General features: G+C 44.1%; 2 non-coding genes across 2 annotated transcripts; both read right to left on the bottom strand.

Moving 5' to 3' along the window:
- Window positions 1-1,892: 1,892 nt before the first annotated feature.
- Window positions 1,893-2,125, bottom strand: LOC128250061 (small nucleolar RNA U3). Its single transcript, XR_008266174.2, has one exon. It is a non-coding gene; the product is annotated as a small nucleolar RNA U3 (small nucleolar RNA).
- A 1,209-nt stretch (window positions 2,126-3,334) lies between these two features.
- Window positions 3,335-3,566, bottom strand: LOC128250062 (small nucleolar RNA U3). The gene has a single exon (XR_008266176.2). It is a non-coding gene; the product is annotated as a small nucleolar RNA U3 (small nucleolar RNA).
- Between the last annotated feature and the right edge of the window lie 15,644 nt (window positions 3,567-19,210).

Here is a 19,210-nt window from a genome sequence, read left to right as displayed (position 1 = left end):
GCCGAATAAAAACGTTTTCACCTTCGATAACGATAAGCGATAACGGATCTTTCTGATTTGACGGGCAACACTTTTCATTACTGTTTTATGTAGTATTTTTGGTACCGAAACACTTTCAAACTTCGTATACTTGTATATTTTGTGTTATAGAACAGATAAACATTTTTGTATTCGAAGTTATTTCATGTAAAAAATTGTATTTCGGTAATTTCAACCAATCACTGACGTCTATTGAGGTGAAAACATGGAATGTAAACAACGGTGTCATGGGATCTTTTCCCTTAAATAAAATTAGTGCCGTTGTTTGTCAACAACAATTACCCGTGTTAATCTTATTTATGACATCGTTCGTGCGTTTGTACTGGTTTTAGCTTTTGGGTTTTAGGGTTAGGGTTCGGGTTTTAGAGTTAGGGTTAGTTTTAGGATTACGGTTAGGGTTGTGATTATTTTTGCCATAACCTCACTCATAACCCTAACCCTAACACTAAAACCCTATAACTCATAACCATAACCCTAACCCTAACCCCAACCCTAACCCTAACTCTAAAACCCGAACCCTGACCCTAAACCCTTACTAGGGAATAATGATACAATTAAACAGGGAATAACACTCTTGACACCGGTAAAAATTATTGTTTATAAAAAGAGCAGTAACTGTATTCAGCTGAATAGACGTCAGTGATTGGTTGAAATTACAGAAATACGACAACTTTAACATGAAATAACTTGCAATATATAAATTTTTGTTAAGAAAGCTAAGAGTAAAAGATGTTTTATATGACACATTCTACCAGTATCCCAAGTTTGAAAGTGTTTCGTTAAGAAAACAAGTGTTGCCCGTCAAATCAGAAAGATCCGCGATAACTTGATAAGCCGATAACGTACACTGCTGTCGTTGACACTGTAAGACTGTCTGTAATGTGACAATGTCGTAAGTGAACACAACTAAAAATTGCAGTATTACCCAATGTTGCTCGGCTAGCTGCCGCGTCGAGTAGTCACGTCTCGTCACGTGTACGCGTAGTCTGCCAATAGCGTGCTTGACGGACTCTTCGAGACGCACTCACAACAGACAGGAACAAACGTATGAATTTTGTTAGCGGACTTAAAGTTAGCAGAACTAAACTTAACGGAAGCTAATTGGTCCACTAACGGTCTCCAAAGTTAGCGAAAACACTAATCCGCTAAACGAAAAGTTCTTCCTCGTAGACTTTTGAAAGACTGTTACTATGGCAACAGGCAAAAGAGTTCTTGTTACTATCGAAACAGACATGTATGTGGCTAAAATTACCAAAATGTTCAAACTTTCCTTATTACTCTATTTATTGATATCGTAGCGAAAATTACTTTCACGTTATTGTGTGTTGGCACTCCGTCGCTTACGACGTTGAGGGTTCCAGTTGATCCGATCAACGGAACAGCCTGCTCGTGAAATTAACGTGCAAGTGACTGAGCGCTCCACAGACACGTGTATCCTTAACGTAGTTCTCGGGGATATTCAACGTGACAAGGCTGACCCTTTGAATTACAGGCACAACAGAAACAGGAAGTAAGAGTGAGAGAAAGTTGCAGTGAAACAGTACAGCAGGAGCCTCGTGGCGCTTTTGATGCTTTCGCTCAATAAACACTCACAGCGCCTGGTCTGAGAATCGAAACCGCGATCCTATGACCGCGAGTCCACTGCCCTAACCACTGGGCCATTGCGACTCCCATACCTGGATACAACTCACTAAACAAGAACTCCCTACCATAAAACTTTACTTAAAAAAGATTTTGATAATTCTGTCAGATGGTGCTATTACGGCCTGGACCATTCTTTGGTAAAATCTATGATTAATGATTGAACTACTAATATTTCTGTCATTTAATTGAAGAAAAAAAAGGGGTTTAACATCACTCAGAAAGTATTGAGTCCCTCTTTAAGAAGTTATTAAACCTCTCAAGAACGATCTTCAATGGATTTCTCATATTCGTTGAAGGCGGAGGAACGAACGATAAAGAAAATCCTGCTTCACGCTCAGGACCCAATACGATCTCACATCATCGTGATGTTGTTGATCCGCTCAATAGAATCGGATACCGTTGCGACACATACTTAAGAAATGATCCTTAAAAGCATGGTCTTATTTACCTTTGGTTAGCCAGCAAAATAATATACGTATGCTCCATACAATTATGTAGTGGTGCTAGAGAATACCTAAAACAAGTTAATTAATAATGATCTGAAGAAAATTTAAGCCACTCTATATATTATCATTAATAATTTTATTCTAAATTGTTCTACATCTTAAAATTGGGAAAATACATTTGATTTAATATTTAGAAACTGGTTTGTATAAGATGTTTTTGTTAAATTGTGCGATAACATCATCAGCTGATTCTAACATCCGGTTTTGTATTTGACATGCGTTTACCTGTATTAATGTGGAGGCGCAATGGCCCAGTGGTTAGGGCAGCGGACTCGCGGTCATAGGATCGTGGTTTCGATTCCCAGACCGGGCGTTGTGAGTGTTTATTGAGCGAAAACACCTAAAAAAGCTCCACGAGGCTCCGGCAGGGGATGGTGGCGAACCCTGCTGTACTCTTTCACCACAACTTTCTCTCACTCTTACTTCCTGTTCCTGTTGTACCTGTATTTCAAAGGGTCAGCCTTGTCACACTGTGTCACGCTGAATATCCCCGAGAACTGCATTAAGGGTACACGTGTCTGTGGAATGCCCAGCCACTTGCACGTTAATTTGACGAGCAGGCTGTTCCGTTGATTGGATCGACTGGAACCCTCGAGGTCGTAAGCGACAGAGTGCCAACAACAACAACAAACCTGTATTAATGTTGACATATTTTGTTTACAGCTTGTTTAGTGGTTAGTAGTGGTGGCGGCGGCAGCAGCAGCAACAGCAGTAGTAGATAGAGAAAATCCTGCTTCACGCTCAGGACCCAATATCAGCTGGTAGATATACTTAGTCATGTCCTTTGATTAATTTTAATCTTTCAGTTATTTAATGCTTTTTGGGGCCTGCAATTCATTGTGAATATGCTAGGGATACCTTACTGAAAGGTTCTCAACATTTTTTTTTCTATTGCTTATGAACCCCAACCGTTATCGTTATTCGACGTTTTTAATCCTATTTCATTTTTATTAGTTATTCTTAAAAAAACTGGAATACTTTGATTGTAAAAGTAGAAGCTATGTTATTTTGTTGCACCCACTGGTTTAGTCGAACAAACCGAGGCTAATATTTTCATCCGTTACAGCGAAGAGATATCTAGAACCGAAATTCACAATCCCTACTAAACGAGAAAAAAAATCTATTGTGAATTTAGTAAAAATAACATCACTCAGAAAGTATTGAGTCCCTCTTGAGAAGTTATTAAACCTCTCAAGAACGATCTTCAATGGATTTCTCACATTCGTTGAAGGCGGAGGAACGAACGATTATGAAAAGCCTGCTTCACGCTCAGGACCCAATACGATCTCACATCATCGTGATGTTGTTGATCCGCTCAATAGAATCGGATACCGTTGCGACACATACTTAAGAAATGATCCTTAAAAGCATGGTTTTAACTCCTAACAGCTACCTAGCAACTTGATATACACATGGCTGCTACAATCCTGTAGTGATTTCACAAAATATATTTCACAAATTAATTAATTGCTCTTTGAAGTTTCTCAGGCCCCCAACATTTAGAAGACCTTTCTAAAGATATTCTAAAAGTGTCCTATATCTTATTTAGAAAATACATTCGATTTAATAGGTATAAACTGATTTGTATAAAGTTCATATTTGTAGTGTCATCAGCTGTTTATCACATCCGGTTTTGTATTTGACATGCGTCGTTACTCTACGTTCGACGCATTATATATCCTATATTCAATGTTATTCTCAAGTTTTAATATTGGTTTCAAATCTTGGCACAAGGCCAACAAATTTCGGTGGAGGAACTAAGTCGATTACATCGACCCCAGTATTCAAGTGGTACTTCTTTTATTGACTCCGAAACGATGAAAAGTAAAATCAAACTTGACGGAATTTGAACTCAGAATGTAAAGACGGACGAAATGCCGCTAAGCATTTGGCATGGCATGCTAACGATTCTGCCATTTCGCCGCCTTTCTCAGTGTTAATATAATTCGTTATCAGCGACGGAAGTAGCAATCTGTATATCTTCCGTAACGTGGATATACTGTCAAGAAGGTCGCGACACAGCGGTATTCGCCTTGATACAGCATCTCTTCACCTAAATTCTCAAAAAGTTAACTTTGCTTTCATTTTACCTGTTATAGGGCTTTCCTATAAGGTGTTATCCACCCCTGATTGGAAGTCTCCCGTATGACATGTACGCATGCTCAGTGACTTGCTTTAACAGTTGCAATCAGCTGAATGCACATTGCCAGTGACATTTGACATAATTACCCACACTCTGTGGTCAGGATTCTTTTTTTGGTTTGATGTCGGTATCGAAGGGATTACCAGACACCGGACAATACAGTGAGAGCAGCTTTCACTCACATCGTGGTATTCAATGCTGTGTACGTGTCTGTCGTGGTAAAATATGCCACTCCTTAACTGTTGCTTTGCTTTCATCCGTAGCACGAGGTAATTATGTCATTATCTGTGAAATTCGGCAACTTACAAAGATCTTTAGATCAGGCAATACTTCACCGAGAGGAGATATAAGCTTCTGCTTATTCCTGTCTGAAGTATCGTCCAATACTTCAGACTTATCGTCCGATACTTCAGACTTATCGTCCGATACTTCAGACTTATCGTCCGATGAATTTACTTTGTTGACATATCGACAGAATTTTTATACCTTTCAACCTTTCTTCCAGTAACATACTGTCCATATAATCTTAAATATTTCTTTAACTCAGGCACAGTAAGTACTTCGATAGCTGAATCATCAAGCTGCTTTATATCCATAAGACAAGACGTAAAACAATAACAATGGCGTGGGTTAGCCTCCGGAAGTTTAATTATCTACATGGAGCGCCGCCTAGCCAAGGGAGATAACCTACTTATAGGAAAGCCCTATAGTCATTAGACTCTGGCCATGCTGGGGCACCGCCTTGAAGAATTTTAGTCGAACCAATCGACCCCAAAATGAATTTTACTTATTTTAAGCCTGCTACTTAATTCTATCGGTTTCTTTTGCCGAACGCGAACGTCAACACGCCGACCCTGGTTTTCAAGCGGTGATGGGGAACAAACACAGATACACACACACACACATACGGCGGGCTTCTTTCAGTTTCTGTCTACCAAGTCGACTTCAGGCTTTGGTCGACCTGAGGCTGTAGAAGAAAAATTGTCGAAGGTACCACGTAGTGGGACTGAACTCGGAACCATGTGGTTGGGTAGCAAAATTCATACCACAAAGTCACGCATGCGCCTTCCCTCACCTATTGTCTTTCAAATGGAGTCACGCTGACAAAGACTCAAGTAAGTGTCTTTCTCTCCTCTTCTCTCCCGTTCTGTCTGTTCTCTCATTTGATGTCGCTAAAGTTGTCAGTTTTCACCAGCACTTTTATGAGTTTCTCTGGCAAAGATGAATAAAATAGAGAATGATATGCTGCCCCAGTATGGCCAAGGTCCAATAACCGAAATCAGTAAAAGACAGACGTATTCACACATGTGCGTATATATAAAAATTTACACCCGCGCACTCACATTTATTCACATGCATGTTTTCGAACAGACACACACAGACACACACACTCAGACATACATACTGGAACATTTATACACATACAAACTACACAGTCGCCCACACGCATGTATGCACATGTAATACATGCGCATATATTACACACGACATACGCACATTTATTCACACGTTCTCGGACATATTTTTGCGCACACACATACGCACCTGTATGTTTGCACTAGTGCGTCTGCACACGCTCAGAATTAAATTTCTAAAATACTTCAAATTTTTTTTAAAATTCTTTATTACAAAAGTCTGGTTTCTGGTTGGAACCCCCAGGTTTCCTGCACTGAAAGAGCCTGGTTAAGAGTCTATACGGTTACGTGACAAAGCCCGCACACCTTGCAACTATGTTATGACACCAACCAGCATGTTGCAGAGGGTGTTTGAAAACTCAAAGGTTCATAAAACCGACAAAAGAAAAGTATTAAATACAAATGGTATATGTGATGCAAATGTTTACAATGTACAAATGAATGTAGCCTGTATAGAATCGAGAAACTACCTTCCTCTGTTGGTGTCCGACCTAATATTATTATTAAGATAGCGCTGCCATGTCTTGTGCAGGCTAACAACAACGAAGCACCCAAGAACAGTGATTCGCTGGGTACCATAGACATATGGGTTCAGCACGAACAACCAACACATAATCTAGGGAGATACTATTATAAAGATTGTGCTGCCCTGTCTTGTGCAGGCTAGCAATAACGAAGCACCCAAGAACAGTGATTCGCAGGGTACCATACACATATGGGTTCAGCACGAACAACCGACACATAATCTAGAGAGGTACTATTATTAAGATAGTGCTGCCCTGACTTGTGCAGGATAAAAACAACGAAGCACCCAAGGGCAGTGATTCGCTGGGTACCATACACATATGGGTTCAGCACGAGCAACCGAAACATAATCTAGGGAGGTACTATCATTATGATAGTGCTGTCCTGTCTTGTGCAGGCTAACAACAACGAAGCACCCAAGGGCAGTGATTCGCTGGGTACCATACACATATGGGTTCAGCACGAGCAATCGACACGTAGTCTAGGGAGGTACTATCATTAAGATTGTGCTGCCCTGTCTTGTGCAGGCTAACAACAACGAAGCACCCAAGGGCAGTGATTCGCTGGGTACCATACACATATGTGTTCAGCACGAACAACCGACACATAAACTAGGGAGGTACTATTATTAAGATAGTGCTGCCGTGTCTTGTGCAGGCTAACAACAACGAAGCACCCAAGAACAGTGATTCGCTGGGTACCATACACATATGGATTCAGCACGAACAACCGACACATAATCTAGGGAGGTACTATTATTAAGATAGTGCTGCCCTGTCTTGTGCAGGCTAACAACAACGAAGCACCCAAGGGCAGTGATTCGCTGGGTACCATACACATATGGGTTCAGCGCGAGCAACCAACACATAAACTAGGGAGGTACTATTATTAAGATAGTGCTGCCCTGTCTTGTGCAGGCTAACAACAACGAAACACCCAAGGGCAGTGATTCGCTGGGTACCATACACATATGGGTTCAGCACGAGCAACCGACACATAATCTAGGGAGGTACTATTATTAAGAAAGTGCTGCCCTGTCTTGTGCAGGCTAACAACAACGAAGGCAAATGTAAAAAAAAAAAACTAGCTAACCTATTTCTGGAACTTAGCTATTCCCTACTCTAATCTAAAGGGACTGTCCACCAACAGAGGGGAGCAGATAGTTGTCAAGATCGAACAGGCTGTAACAAAATTGTGTTTGTATGTGCGCGTGTGTAAGAATGTGTGTGCCGCGTGTGCATGCGTTTGCGCGGTATATGTGATGCGAATGTTTTCATTTTCAATGTACAAATGAACGTAGCCTATATAGAATCGAGAAACTACAAATGAATGTAGCCTATATAGAATCGAGAAACTATCTTCCTCTGTTGGTGTCCGACCTAACTATTATTATTATGATGGTGCTGCCCTGTCTTGTGCAGGCTAACAACAACGAAGCACCCAAGGGCAGTGATTCGCTGGGTACCATACACATATGGGTTCAGCACGAGCAACCAACACATAATCTAGGGAGGTACTATTATTAAGATAGTGCTGCCCTGTCTTGTGCAGGCTAACAACAACGAAGCACCCAAGGGCAGTGATTCGCTGGGTCCCATACACATATGGGTTCAGCACGAGCAACAGACACATAAACTAGGGAGGTACTATTATTAAGATAGTGCTGCCCTGTCTTGTGCAGGCTAACAACAACGAAGCACCCAAGGGCAGTGATTCGCTGGGTACCATACACATATGGGTTCAGCACGAGCAACCGACACACAATCTAGGGAGATACTATTATTAAGATAGTGCTGCCCTGTCTTGTGCAGGCTAATAACAACGAAGCACCCAAGGGCAGTGATTCGCTGGGTACCATACACATATGGGTTCAGCACGAGCAACCGACACATAATCTAGGGAGGTACTATTATTAAGATAGTGCTGCCCTGTCTTGTGCAGGCTAACAACAACGAAGCACCCAAGGGCAGTGATTCGCTGGGTACCATACACATATGGGTTCAGCCACGAGCAACCGACACATAATCTAGGGAGGTACTATTATTAAGATAGTGCTGCCCTGTCTTGTGCAGGCTAACAACAACGAAGCACCCAAGGGCAGTGATTCGCTGGGTCCCATACACATATGGGTTCAGCACGAGCAACAAACACATAAACTAGGGAGGTACTATTATTAAGATAGTGCTGCCCTGTCTTGTGCAGGCTAACAACAACGAAGCACCCAAGGGCAGTGATTCGCTGGGTACCATACACATATGGGTTCAGCACGAGCAACCGAAACATAATCTAGGGAGGTACTATTATTAAGATAGTGCTGCCCTGTCTTGTGCAGGCTAACAACAACGAAGCACCCAAGGGCAGTGATTCGCTGGGTACCATACACATATGGGTTCAGCACGAGCAACCAACACATACACTAGGGAGGTACTATTATAAAGATAGTGCTGCCCTGACTTGTGCAGGCTAACAACAACGAAGAACCCAAGAACAGTGATTCGCTGGGTACCATACACATATGGGTTCAGCACGGACAACCGACACATAATCTAGGGAGGTACTATTATTAAGATAGTGATGCCCTGTCTTGTGCAGGCTAACAACAACGAAGCACCCAAGGGCAGTGATTCGCTGGGTACCAAACACATATGGGTTCAGCACGAGCAACCGACACATAATCTAGGGAGATACTATTATTAAGATAGTGCTGCCCTGTCTTGTGCAGGCTAACAACAACGAAGCACCCAAGGGCAGTGATTCGCTGGGTACCATACACATATGGGTTCAGCACGAGCAAAAAACACATAAACTAGGGAGGTACTATTATAAAGATAGTGCTGCCCTGTCTTGTGCAGGCTAACAACAACGAAGCACCCAAGGGCAGTGATTCGCTGGGTACCAAACACATATGGGTTCAGCACGAGCAACCGACACATAATCTAGGGAGATACTATTATTAAGATAGTGCTGCCCTGTCTTGTGCAGGCTAACAACAACGAAGCACCCAAGGGCAGTGATTCGCTGGGTACCATACACATATGGGTTCAGCACGAGCAAAAAACACATAAACTAGGGAGGTACTATTATTAAGATAGTGCTGCCCTGTCTTGTGCAGGCTAACAACAACGAAGCACCCAAGGGCAGTGATTCGCTGGGTACCATACACATATGGGTTCAGCACGAGCAACCGACACATAATCTAGGGAGGTAATATCATTAAGATAGTGCTGCCCTGTCTTGTGCAGGCTAACAACAACGAAGCATCCAAGGGCAGTGATTCGCTGGGTACCATACACATTTGGGTTCAGCACGAGCAACCGAAACATAATCTAGGGCGGTACTATTATTAAGATAGTGCTGCCCTGTCTTGTGCAGGCTAACAACAACGAAGCACCTAAGGGCAGTGATTCGCTGGATACCAAACACATATGGGTTCAGCACGAGCAACCGACACATAATCTAGGGAGATACTATTATTAAGATAGTGCTGCCCTGTCTTGTGCAGGCTAACAACAACGAAGCACCCAAGGGCAGTGATTCGCTGGGTACCATACACATATGGGTTCAGCACGAGCAAAAAACACATAAACTAGGGAGGTACTATTATTAAGATAGTGCTGCCCTGTCTTGTGCAGGCTAACAACAACGAAGCACCCAAGGGCAGTGATTCGCTGGGTACCATACACATATGGGTTCAGCACGAGCAACCGACACATAATCTAGGGAGGTAATATCATTAAGATAGTGCTGCCCTGTCTTGTGCAGGCTAACAACAACGAAGCACCCAAGGGCAGTGATTCGCTGGGTACCATACACATATTGGTTCAGCACGAGCAACCGAAACATAATCTAGGGCGGTACTATTATTAAGATAGTGCTGCCCTGTCTTGTGCAGGCTAACAACAACGAAGCACCCAAGGGCAGTGATTCGCTGGGTACCAAACACATATGGGTTCAGCACGAGCAACCGACACATAATCTAGGGAGGTACTATTATTAAGATAGTGCTGCCCTGTCTTGTGCAGGCTAACAACAACGAAGCACCCAAGGGCAGTGATTCGCTGGGTACCATACACATATTGGTTCAGCACGAGCAACCGACACATAATCTAGGGAGGTACTATTATTAAGATAGTGCTGCCCTGTCTTGTGCAGGCTAACAACAACGAAGGCAAATGTAAAAAAAAAAACTAGCTAACCTATTTCTGGAACTTAGCTATTCCCTACTCTAATCTAAAGGGACTGTCCACCAACAGAGGGGAGCAGATAGTTGTCAAGATCGAACAGGCTGTAACAAAATTGTGTTTGTATGTGCGCGTGTGTAAGAATGTGTGTGCCGCGTGTGCATGCGTTTGCGCGGTATATGTGATGCGAATGTTTTCATTTTCAATGTACAAATGAATGTAGCCTATATAGAATCGAGAAACTATCTTCCTCTGTTGGTGTCCGACCTAACTATTATTATTATGATGGTGCTGCCCTGTCTTGTGCAGGCTAACAACAACGAAGCACCCAAGGGCAGTGATTCGCTGGGTACCATACACATATGGGTTCAGCACGAGCAACCGACACATAATCTAGGGAGGTACTATTATTAAGATAGTGCTGCCCTGTCTTGTGCAGGCTAACAACAACGAAGCACCCAAGGGCAGTGATTCGCTGGGTACCATACACATATGGGCTCAGCACGAGCAACCGACACATAATCTAGGGAGGTACTATTATTAAGATAGTGCTGCCCTGTCTTGTGCAGGCTAACAACAACGAAGCACCCAAGGGCAGTGATTCGCTGGGTACCATACACATATGGGTTCAGCACGAGCAACAAACACATAAACTAGGGAGGTACTATTATTAAGATAGTGCTGCCCTGTCTTGTGCAGGCTAACAACAACGAAGCACCCAAGGGCAGTGATTCGCTGGGTGCCATACACATATGGGTTCAGCACGAGCAACCGACACATAATCTAGGGAGGTACTATTATTAAGATAGTGCTGCCCTGTCTTGTGCAGGCTAACAACAACGAAGCACCCAAGGGCAGTGATTCGCTGGGTGCCATACACATATGGGTTCAGCACGAGCAACCGACACATAATCTAGGGAGGTACTATTATTAAGATAGTGCTGCCCTGTCTTGTCCAGGCTAACAACAACGAAGCACCCAAGGGCAGTGATTCGCTGGGTACCATACACATATGGGTTCAGCACGAGCAACCGACACATAATCTAGGGAGGTAATATCATTAAGATAGTGCTGCCCTGTCTTGTGCAGGCTAACAACAACGAAGCATCCAAGGGCAGTGATTCGCTGGGTACCATACACATATGGGTTCAGCACGAGCAACCAACACATAAACTAGGGAGGTACTATTATTAAGATAGTGCTGCCCTGACTTGTGCAGGCTAACAACAACGAAGAACCCAAGAACAGTGATTCACTGGGTACCATACACATATGGGTTCAGCACGGACAACCGACACATAATCTAGGGAGGTACTAATATTAAGATAGTGCTGCCCTGTCTTGTGCAGGCTAACAACAACGAAGCACCCAAGGGCAGTGATTCGCTGGGTACCATACACATATGGGTTCAGCACGAGCAACCGACACATAATCTAGGGAGGTACTATTATTAAGATAGTGCTGCCCTGTCTTGTGCAGGCTAACAACAACGAAGCTACCAAGGGCAGTGATTCGCTGGGTACCATACACATATGGGTTCAGCACGAGCAACAAACACATAAACTAGGGAGGTACTATTATTAAGATAGTGCTGCCCTGTCTTGTGCAGGCTAACAACATCGAAGCACCCAAGGGCAGTGATTCGCTGGGTACCATACACATATGGGTTCAGCACGAGCAACCAATACATAAACTAGCGAGGTACTATTATTAAGATAGTGCTGCCCTGACTTGTGCAGGCTAACAACAACGAAGAACCCAAGAACAGTGATTCGCTGGGTACCATACACATATGGGTTCAGCACGGACAACCGACACATAATCTAGGGAGGTACTATTATTAAGATAGTGCTGCCCTGTCTTGTGCAGGCTAACAACAACGAAGCACCCAAGGGCAGTGATTCGCTGGGTACCATACACATATGGGTTCAGCACGAGCAAAAAACACATAAACTAGGGAGGTACTATTATTAAGATAGTGCTGCCCTGTCTTGTGCAGGCTAACAACAACGAAGCACCCAAGGGCAGTGATTCGCTGGGTACCATACACATATGGGTTCAGCACGAGCAACCGACACATAATCTAGGGAGGTACTATTATTAAGATAGTGCTGCCCTGTCTTGTGCAGGCTAACAACAACGAAGGCAAATGTAAAAAAAAAAACTAGCTAACCTATTTCTGGAACTTAGCTATTCCCTACTCTAATCTAAAGGGACTGTCCACCAACAGAGGGGAGCAGATAGTTGTCAAGATCGAACAGGCTGTAACAAAATTGTGTTTGTATGTGCGCGTGTGTAAGAATGTGTGTGCCGCGTGTGCATGCGTTTGCGCGGTATATGTGATGCGAATGTTTTCATTTTCAATGTACAAATGAATGTAGCCTATATAGAATCGAGAAACTATCTTCTTCTGTTGGTGTCCGACCTAACTATTATTATTATGATGGTGCTGCCCTGTCTTGTGCAGGCTAACAACAACGAAGCACCCAAGGGCAGTGATTCGCTGGGTACCATACACATATGGGTTCAGCACGAGCAACCAATACATAAACTAGCGAGGTACTATTATTAAGATAGTGCTGCCCTGACTTGTGCAGGCTAACAACAACGAAGAACCCAAGAACAGTGATTCGCTGGGTACCATACACATATGGGTTCAGCACGGACAGCCGACACATAATCTAGGGAGGTACTATTATTAAGATAGTGCTGCCCTGTCTTTTGCAGGCTAACAACAACGAAGCACCCAAGGGCAGTGATTCGCTGGGTACCATACACATATGGGTTCAGCACGAGCAAAAAACACATAAACTAGGGAGGTACTATTATTAAGATAGTGCTGCCCTGTCTTGTGCAGGCTAACAACAACGAAGCACCCAAGGGCAGTGATTCGCTGGGTACCATACACATATTGGTTCAGCACGAGCAACCGACACATAATCTAGGGAGATACTATTATTAAGATAGTGCTGCCCTGTCTTGTGCAGGCTAACAACAACGAAGCACCCAAGGGCAGTGATTCGCTGGGTACCATACACATATTGGTTCAGCACGAGCAACCGACACATAATCTAGGGAGGTAATATCATTAAGATAGTGCTGCCCTGTCTTGTGCAGGCTAACAACAACGAAGCACCCAAGGGCAGTGATTCGCTGGGTACCATACACATATTGGTTCAGCACGAGCAACCGACACATAATCTAGGGAGGTACTATCATTAAGATAGTGCTGCCCTGTCTTGTGCAGGCTAACAACAACGAAGCACCCAAGGGCAGTGATTCGCTGGGTACCATACACATATGGGTTCAGCACGGACAACCGACACATAATCTAGGGAGGTACTATTATTAAGATAGTGCTGCCCTGTCTTGTGCAGGCTAACAACAACGAAGCACCCAAGGGCAGTGATTCGCTGGGTACCATACACATATGGGTTCAGCACGAGCAACCGACACATAATCTAGGGAGGTACTATTATTAAGATAGTGCTGCCCTGTCTTGTGCAGGCTAACAACAACGAAGCACCCAAGGGCAGTGATTCGCTGGGTACCATACACATATGGGTTCAGCACGAGCAACAAACACATAAACTAGGGAGGTACTATTATTAAGATAGTGGTGCCCTGTCTTGTGCAGGCTAACAACAACGAAGCACCCAAGGGCAGTGATTCGCTGGGTACCATACACATATGGGTTCAGCACGAGCAACCGACACATAATCTAGGGAGATACTATTATTAAGATAGTGCTGCCCTGTCTTGTGCAGGCTAACAACAACGAAGCACCCAAGGGCAGTGATTCGCTGGGTACCATACACATATGGGTTCAGCACGAGCAAAAAACACATAAACTAGGGAGGTACTATTATTAAGATAGTGCTGCCCTGTCTTGTGCAGGCTAACAACAACGAAGCACCCAAGGGCAGTGATTCGCTGGGTACCATACACATATGGGTTCAGCACGAGCAACCGAAACATAATCTAGGGAGGTACTATTATTAAGATAGTGCTTCCCTGTCTTGTGCAGGCTAACAACAACGAAGGCAAATGTAAAAAAAAAACCTAGCTAACCTATTTCTGGAACTTAGCTATTCCCTACTCTAATCTAAAGGGACTGTCCACCAACAGAGGGGAGCAGATAGTTGTCAAGATCGAACAGGCTGTAACAAAATTGTGTTTGTACGTGCGCGTGTGTAAGAATGTGTGTGCCGCGTGTGCATGCGTTTGCGCGGTATATGTGATGCAAATGTTTTCATTTTCAATGTACAAATGAATGTAGCCTATATAGAATCGAGAAACTATCTTCCTCTGTTGGTGTCCGACCTAACTATTATTATTATGATGGTGCTGCCCTGTCTTGTGCAGGCTAACAACAACGAAGCACCCAAGGGCAGTGATTCGCTGGGTACCATACACATATGGGTTCAGCACGAGCAACCGACACATAATCTAGGGAGGTAATATCATTAAGATAGTGCTGCCCTGTCTTGTGCAGGCTAACAACAACGAAGCATCCAAGGGCAGTGATTCGCTGGGTACCATACACATATGGGTTCAGCACGAGCAACCAACACATAAACTAGGGAGGTACTATTATTAAGATAGTGCTGCCCTGACTTGTGCAGGCTAACAACAACGAAGAACCCAAGGGCAGTGATTCGCTGGGTACCATACACATATGGGTTCAGCACGAGCAACCGACACATAATCTAGGGAGGTACTATTATTAAGATAGTGCTGCCCTGTCTTGTGCAGGCTAACAACAACGAAGCTACCAAGGGCAGTGATTCGCTGGGTACCATACACATATGGGTTCAGCACGAGCAACAAACACATAAACTAGGGAGGTACTATTATTAAGATAGTGCTGCCCTGTCTTGTGCAGGCTAACAACATCGAAGCACCCAAGGGCAGTGATTCGCTGGGTACCATACACATATGGGTTCAGCACGAGCAACCAATACATAAACTAGCGAGGTACTATTATTAATATAGTGCTGCCCTGACTTGTGCAGCCTAACAACAACGAAGAACCCAAGAACAGTGATTCGCTGGGTACCATACACATATGGGTTCAGCACGAGCAACCGACACATAATCTAGGGAGGTACTATCATTAAGATAGTGCTGCCCTGTCTTGTGCAGGCTAACAACAACGAAGCACCCAAGGGCAGTGATTCGCTGGGTACCATACACATATGGGTTCAGCACGGTCAACCGACACATAATCTAGGGAGGTACTATTATTAAGATAGTGCTGCCCTGTCTTGTGCAGGCTAACAACAACGAAGCACCCAAGGGCAGTGATTCGCTGGGTACCATACACATATGGGATCAGCACGAGCAACCGACACATAATCTAGGGAGGTACTATTATTAAGATAGTGCTGCCCTGTCTTGTGCAGGCTAACAACAACGAAGCACCCAAGGGCAGTGATTCGCTGGGTACCATACACATATGGGTTCAGCACGAGCAACAAACACATAAACTAGGGAGGTACTATTATTAAGATAGTGGTGCCCTGTCTTGTGCAGGCTAACAACAACGAAGCACCCAAGGGCAGTGATTCGCTGGGTACCATACACATATGGGTTCAGCACGAGCAACCGACACATAATCTAGGGAGATACTATTATTAAGATAGTGCTGCCCTGTCTTGTGCAGGCTAACAACAACGAAGCACCCAAGGGCAGTGATTCGCTGGGTACCATACACATATGGGTTCAGCACGAGCAAAAAACACATAAACTAGGGAGGTACTATTATTAAGATAGTGCTGCCCTGTCTTGTGCAGGCTAACAACAACGAAGCACCCAAGGGCAGTGATTCGCTGGGTACCATACACATATGGGTTCAGCACGAGCAACCGAAACATAATCTAGGGAGGTACTATTATTAAGATAGTGCTGCCCTGTCTTGTGCAGGCTAACAACAACGAAGGCAAATGTAAAAAAAAAACCTAGCTAACCTATTTCTGGAACTTAGCTATTCCCTACTCTAATCTAAAGGGACTGTCCACCAACAGAGGGGAGCAGATAGTTGTCAAGATCGAACAGGCTGTAACAAAATTGTGTTTGTACGTGCGCGTGTGTAAGAATGTGTGTGCCGCGTGTGCATGCGTTTGCGCGGTATATGTGATGCGAATGTTTTCATTTTCAATGTACAAATGAATGTAGCCTATATAGAATCGAGAAACTATCTTCCTCTGTTGGTGTCCGACCTAACTATTATTATTATGATGGTGCTGCCCTGTCTTGTGCAGGCTAACAACAACGAAGCACCCAAGGGCAGTGATTCGCTGGGTACCATACACATATGGGTTCAGCACGAGCAACCGACACATAATCTAGGGAGGTACTATTATTAAGATAGTGCTGCCCTGACTTGTGCAGGCTAACAACAACGAAGAACCCAAGGGCAGTGATTCGCTGGGTACCATACACATATGGGTTCAGCACGAGCAACCGACACATAATCTAGGGAGGTACTATTATTAAGATAGTGCTGCCCTGTCTTGTGCAGGCTAACAACAACGAAGCTACCAAGGGCAGTGATTCGCTGGGTACCATACACATATGGGTTCAGCACGAGCAACAAACACATAAACTAGGGAGGTACTATTATTAAGATAGTGCTGCCCTGTCTTGTGCAGGCTAACAACATCGAAGCACCCAAGGGCAGTGATTCGCTGGGTACCATACACATATGGGTTCAGCACGAGCAACCGACACATAATCTAGGGAGGTACTATCATTAAGATAGTGCTGCCCTGTCTTGTGCAGGCTAACAACAACGAAGCACCCAAGGGCAGTGATTCGCTGGGTACCATACACATATGGGTTCAGCACGGACAACCGACACATAATCTAGGGAGGTACTATTATTAAGATAGTGCTGCCCTGTCTTGTGCAGGCTAACAACAACGAAGCACCCAAGGGCAGTGATTCGCTGGGTACCATACACATATGGGTTCAGCACGAGCAACCGACACATAATCTAGGGAGGTACTATGATTAAGATAGTGCTGCCCTGTCTTGTGCAGGCTAACAACAACGAAGCACCCAAGGGCAGTGATTCGCTGGGTACCATACACATATGGGTTCAGCACGAGCAACAAACACATAAACTAGGGAGGTACTATTATTAAGATAGTGGTGCCCTGTCTTGTGCAGGCTAACAACAACGAAGCACCCAAGGGCAGTGATTCGCTGGGTACCATACACATATGGGTTCAGCACGAGCAACCGACACATAATCTAGGGAGATACTATTATTAAGATAGTGCTGCCCTGTCTTGTGCAGTCTAACAACAACGAAGCACCCAAGGGCAGTGATTCGCTGGGTACCATACACATATGGGTTCAGCACGAGCAAAAAACACATAAACTAGGGAGGTACTATTATTAAGATAGTGCTGCCCTGTCTTGTGCAGGCTAACAACAACGAAGCACCCAAGGGCAGTGATTCGCTGGGTACCATACACATATGGGTTCAGCACGAGCAACCGAAACATAATCTAGGGAGGTACTATTATTAAGATAGTGCTGCCCTGTCTTGTGCAGGCTAACAACAACGAAGGCAAATGTAAAAAAAAAACCTAGCTAACCTATTTCTGGAACTTAGCTATTCCCTACTCTAATCTAAAGGGACTGTCCACCAACAGAGGGGAGCAGATAGTTGTCAAGATCGAACAGGCTGTAACAAAATTGTGTTTGTACGTGCGCGTGTGTAAGAATGTGTGTGCCGCGTGTGCATGCGTTTGCGCGGTATATGTGATGCGAATGTTTTCATTTTCAATGTACAAATGAATGTAGCCTATATAGAATCGAGAAACTATCTTCCTCTGTTGGTGTCCGACCTAACTATTATTATTATGATGGTGCTGCCCTGTCTTGTGCAGGCTAACAACATAGAAGAACCCAAGAACAGTGATTCGCTGGGTACCATACACATATGGGTTCAGCACGAGCAACCGACACATAATCTAGGGAGGTACTATCATTAAGATAGTGCTGCCCTGTCTTGTGCAGGCTAACAACAACGAAGCACCCAAGGGCAGTGATTCGCTGGGTACCATACACATATGGGTTCAGCACGAGCAAAAAACACATAAACTAGGGAGGTACTATTATTGAGATAGTGCTGCCCTGTCTTGTGCAGGCTAACAAAAACGAAGCACCCAAGGGCAGTGATTCGCTGGGTACCATACACATATGGGTTCAGCACGAGCAACCGAAACATAATCTAGGGAGATACTATTATTAAGATAGTGCTGCCCTGTCTTGTGCAGGCTAACAACAACGAAGCACCCAAGGGCAGTGATTCGCTGGGTACCATACACATATGGGTTCAGCATGAGCAAAAAACACATAAACTAGGGAGGTACTATTATTAAGATAGTGCTGCCCTGTCTTGTGCAGGCTAACAACAACGAAGCACCCAAGGGCAGTGATTCGCTGAGTACCATACACATATGGGTTCAGCACGAGCAACCGAAACATAATCTAGGGAGGTACTATTATTAAGATAGTGCTGCCCTGTCTTGTGCAGGCTAACAACAACGAAGGCAAATGTAAAAAAAAAACCTAGCTAACCTATTTCTGGAACTTAGCTATTCCCTACTCTAATCTAAAGGGACTGTCCACCAACAGAGGGGAGCAGATAGTTGTCAAGATCGAACAGGCTGTAACAAAATTGTGTTTGTACGTGCGCGTGTGTAAGAATGTGTGTGCCGCGTGTGCATGCGTTTGCGCGGT

The sequence above is a fragment of the Octopus bimaculoides genome, chromosome 1, assembly GCF_046866305.1.
Source record: "Octopus bimaculoides isolate indiv1 chromosome 1, ASM4686630v1, whole genome shotgun sequence".
NCBI classification, from domain to species: Eukaryota; Metazoa; Mollusca; class Cephalopoda; order Octopoda; family Octopodidae; genus Octopus; species Octopus bimaculoides.
The sequence above is the reverse complement of the archived record's forward strand: the minus strand, read 5'-3'. Positions and strand labels throughout refer to the sequence as shown.